Source organism: Cherax quadricarinatus, chromosome 1 (assembly GCF_038502225.1).
Source record: "Cherax quadricarinatus isolate ZL_2023a chromosome 1, ASM3850222v1, whole genome shotgun sequence".
Lineage (NCBI taxonomy): Eukaryota > Metazoa > Arthropoda > Malacostraca > Decapoda > Parastacidae > Cherax > Cherax quadricarinatus.
Window position 1 is genome coordinate 98763502 of NC_091292.1, and position 5291 is coordinate 98768792.

A 5291-nucleotide genomic window follows, 5' to 3' on the forward strand; every position below is an offset into this window, starting at 1 on the left:
TGTTGCTGGGTCAAGTGTTGCTGGGTCAAGTGTTGCTGGGTCAATTGTTGCTGGGTCAAGTGTTGTTGGGTCAAGCGTTGTTGGGTCAAGTGTTGCTGGGTCAAGTGTTGCTGGGTCAAGTGTTGCTGGATCATGTGTTGCTGGATCATGTGTTCCTGGGTCTAGTGTTGTTGGGTCAAGTGTTGTTGGGTCAATTGTTGCTGGGTCAAGTGTTGCTGGGTCAAGTGTTGCTGGGTCAAGTGTTGCTGGATCATGTGTTGCTGGGTCAATTGTTGCTGGGTCAAGTGTTGTTGGGTCAAGTGTTGTTGGGTCAAGTGTTGTTGGGTCAAGTGTTGCTGGATCATGTGTTGCTGGGTCAATTGTTGCTGGGTCAAGTGTTGCTGGATCATGTGTTGCTGGGTCAAGTGTTGTTGGGTCAAGTGTTGTTGGGTCAAGTGTTGTTGGGTCAAGTGTTGTTGGGTCAAGTGTTGATGGGTCAAATGTTGCTGGGTCAAGTGTTGCTGGGTCAATTGTTACTGAGTCAAGTGTTACTGAGTCAAGTGTTACTGAGTCAAATGTTACTGAATCAAGTGTTACTGAATCAAGTGTTACTGAATCAAGTGTTACTGAATCAAGTGTTACTGAGTCAAGTGTTACTGAATCAAGTGTTACTGAATCAAGTGTTACTGAGTCAAGTGTTACTGAGTCAAGTGTTACTGAGTCAGTGTTACTGAGTCAAGTGTTACTGAATCAAGTGTTACTGAATCAAGTGTTACTGAATCAAGTGTTACTGAATCAAGTGTTACTGAATCAAGTGTTACTGAGTCAAGTGTTACTGAATCAAGTGTTACTGAATCAAGTGTTACTGAGTCAAGTGTTACTGAATCAAGTGTTACTGAATCAAGTGTTACTGAATCAAGTGTTACTGAATCAAGTGTTACTGAGTCAAGTGTTACTGAATCAAGTGTTACTGAATCAAGTGTTACTGAGTCAAGTGTTACTGAATCAAGTGTTACTGAATCAAGTGTTACTGAATCAAATGTTACTGAATCAAGTGTTACTGAGTCAAGTGTTACTTAATCAAGTGTTACTGAATCAAGTGTTACTGAATCAAGTGCTACTGAATCAAGTGTTACCGAATCAAGTGTTACTGAATCAAGTGTTACTGAGTCAAGTGTTACTGAGTCAAATGTTACTGAGTCAAGTGTTACTGAGTCAAGTGTTACTGAATCAAGTGTTACTGAATCAAGTGTTACTGAATCAAGTGTTATTGAATCAAGTGTTACTGAGTCAAGCGTTACTGAGTCAAGCGTTACAGAGTCAAGCGTTACTGAGTCAAGCGTTACTGAGTCAAGCGTTACTGAGTCAAGCGTTACTGAGTCAAGCGTTACTGAGTCAAGCGTTACAGAGTCAAGCGTTACTGAGTCAAGCGTTACTGAGTCAAGCGTTACTGAGTCAAGCGTTACTGAGTCAAGCGTTACTGAGTCAAGTGTTACTGAGTCAAGTGTTACTGAGTCAAGCGTTACCGAATCAAGTGTTACTGAGTCAAGTGTTACAGAGTCAAGCGTTACTGAGTCAAGTGTTACTGAATCAAGTGTTACTGAATCAAGTGTTACTGAGTCAATTGTTACTCAGTCAAGTGTTACTGAGTCAAGTGTTACTGAGTCAAGTGTTACTGAATCAAGTGTTACTGAATCAAGTGTTACTGAATCAAGTGTTACTGAGTCAAGTGTTACTGAGTCAAGTGTTACTGAGTCAAGTGTTACTGAATCAAGTGTTACTGAGTCAAGTGTTACTGAGTCAAGTGTTACTGAATCAAGTGTTACTGAATCAAGTGTTACTGAATCAAGTGTTACTGAATCAAGTGTTACTGAGTCAAGCGTTACCGAATCAAGTGTTACTGAGTCAAGTGTTACAGAGTCAAGCGTTACTGAGTCAAGTGTTACTGAATCAAGTATTACTGAGTCAAGTGTTACTGAGTCAAGCGTTACTGAGTCAAGCGTTACTGAGTCAAGCGTTACTGAGTCAAGCGTTACTGAGTCAAGCGTTACTGAGTCAAGCGTTACTGAGTCAAGCGTTACTGAGTCAAGCGTTACTGAGTCAAGCGTTACTGAGTCAAGCGTTACTGAGTCAAGCGTTACTGAGTCAAGTGTTACTGAGTCAAGTGTTACTGAATCAAGTGTTACTAAATCAAGTGTTACTGAGTCAAGTGTTACTGAGTCAAGTGTTACTGTGTCAAGTGTTACTGAATCAAGCGTTATTGAGTCAAGTGTTACTGAGTCAAGTGTTACTCAATCAAGTGTTACTGAGTCAAGTGTTACTGAGTCAAGTGTTACTGAATCAAGTGTTACTGAGTCAAGTGTTACTGAGTCAAGTGTTACTGAATCAAGTGTTACTGAATCAAGTGTTACTGAATCAAGTGTTACTGAATCAAGTGTTACTGAGTCAAGTGTTACTGAGTCAAGTGTTACTGAGTCAAGTGTTACTGAATCAAGTGTTACTGAATCAAGTGTTACTGAATCAAGTGTTACTGAATCAAGTGTTACTGAATCAAGTGTTACTGAGTCAAGTGTTACTGAGTCAAGTGTTACTGAGTCAAGTGTTACTGAGTCAAGTGTTATTGTGTCAAGTGTTACTGAGTCAAGTGTTACTGAATCAAGTGTTACTGAATCAAGAGTTACTGAATCAAGTGTTACTGAATCAAATGTTACTGAGTTAAGTGTTACTGAGTCAAGTGTTACTGAGTCAAGTGTTACTGAGTCAAGTGTTACTGAGTCAAGTGTTACTGAGTCAAGTGTTACTGAGTCAAGTGTTACTGAGTCAAGCGTTACTGAGTCAAGTGTTACTGAGTCAAGCGTTACTGAGTCAAGCGTTACTGAGTCAAGCGTTACTGAGTCAAGCGTTACTGAGTCAAGCGTTACTGAGTCAAGCGTTACTGAGTCAAGCGTTACTGAGTCAAGCGTTACTGAGTCAAGCGTTACTGAGTCAAGCGTTACTGAGTCAAGCGTTACTGAGTCAAGCGTTACTGAGTCAAGCGTTACTGAGTCAAGCGTTACTGAGTCAAGCGTTACTGAGTCAAGCGTTACTGAGTCAAGTGTTACTGAATCAAGTGTTACTGAGTCAAGTGTTACTGAATCAAGCGTTATTGAGTCAAGTGTTACTGAGTCAAGTGTTACTCAATCAAGTGTTACTGAGTCAAGTGTTACTGAGTCAAGTGTTACTCAATCAAGTGTTACTGAGTCAAGTGTTACTGAGTCAAGTGTTACTGAGTCAAGTGTTACTGAGTCAAGCGTTACTGAGTCAAGTGTTACTGAGTCAAGTGTTACTGAGTCAAGTGTTACTGAGTCAAGTGTTACTGAGTCAAGTGTTACTGAGTCAAGTGTTACTGAGTCAAGTGTTATTGAATCAAGTGTTACTGAGTCAAGTGTTACTGAATCAAGTGTTACTGAGTCAAGTGTTACTGAATCAAGTGTTACTGAGTCAAGTGTTACTGAATCAAATGTTTCTGAATCAAGTGTTACTGAGTCAAGTGTTACTGAATCAAGTGTTACTGAATCAAGTGTTACTGAATCAAGTGTTACTGAGTCAAGTGTTACCGAAACAAGTGTTACTGAGTCAAGTGTTACTGAGTCAAGTGTTACTGAATCAAGTGTTACTGAGTCAAGTGTTACTGAGTCAAGCGTTACTGAGTCAAGTGTTACTGAGTCAAGTGTTACTGAGTCAAGTGTTACTGAATCAAGTGTTACAGAGTCAAGTGTTACTGAATCAAGTGTTACTGAGTCAAGTGTTACTGAGCCAAGTGTTACTGAGTCAAGTGTTACTGAGTCAAGTGTTATACCTCATAAACAACCTTTAAAAATAAGATATGTGTGTGTGTTCACCTAGTTGTGGTTGCAGGGGTCGAGACTCAGCTCCTGGCCCCGCCTCTTCACTGATCGCTACTAGGTCCTCTGTCTCTCTGCTTCCTGAGCTGTATCATACCTCTTCTTAAAACTATATATGGTTCCTGCCTCCACTACTTCACTTGCTAGGCTATTCCACTTCCTGACAACTCTATGACTGAAGAAATACTTCCTGACGTCCCTGTGACTCGTCTGAGTTTTTAGCTTCCAGGTGTGACCCCTTGTTCCTGTGTCCCCTCTCTGGAACATTCTATCTCTGTCCACCTTGTCTATTCCCCGCAGTATCTTGTATGTCGTTATCATGTCTCCCCTGACCCTTCTGTCCTCCAGTTTCCCTTAACCTTTCCTCGTACGACATTCCCTTGAGCTCTGGGACTAGCCTTGTTGCAAACCTGTGTGTGTGTATGTATGTGTGTGTGTGTGTGTGTGTGTACTCACCTGGTTAAGGTTGCCAGGGTCGAGTCCGAGCTCCTGGCCCCGCATCTTCACTGATCGCTACTAGGTCACTCTCCCTGAGCCGTGAGCTTTATCATACCTCTGCTTAAAGCTATGTATGGATCCTGCCTCCACTACATCGCTTCCCAAACTATTCCACTTACTGACTACTCTGTGGCTGAAGAAATACTTCCTAACATCCCTGTGATTCATCTGTGTCTTCAGCTTCCAACTGTGTCCCCTTGTTACTGTGTCCAATCTCTGGAACATCCTGTCTTTGTCCACCTTGTCAATTCCTCTCAGTATTTTGTATGTCGTTATCATGTCCCCCCTATCTCTCCTGTCCTCCAGTGTCGTCAGGTTGATTTCCCTTAACCTCTCCTCGTAGGACATACCTCTTAGCTGTGGGACTAGTCTTGTTGCAAACCTTTGCACTTTCTCTAGTTTCTTCACGTGCTTGGCTAGGTATGGGTTCCAAACTGGTGCCGCATACTCCAATATGGGCCTAACATACACGGTGTACAGGGTCCTGAATGATTCCTTATTAAGATGTCGGAATGCTGTTCTGAGGTTTGCTAGGCGCCCATATGCTGCAGCAGTTATTTGGTTGATGTGCGCTTCAGGAGATGTGCCTGGTGTTATACTCACCCCAAGATCTTTTTCCTTGAGTGAGGTTTGTAGTCTCTGACCCCCTAGACTGTACTCCGTCTGCGGCCTTCTTTGCCCTTCCCCAATCTTCATGACTTTGCACTTGGTGGGATTGAACTCCAGGATCCAATTGCTGGACCAGGTCTGCAGCCTGTCCAGATCCCTTTGTAGTTCTGCCTGGTCTTCGATCGAGTGTATTCTTCTCATCAACTTCACGTCATCTGCAAACAGGGACACCTCAGAGTCTATTCCTTCCGTCATGTCGTTCACAAATACCAGAAACAGCACTGGTCCTAGGACTGACCCCTGCGGGACCCCGCTGGTCAC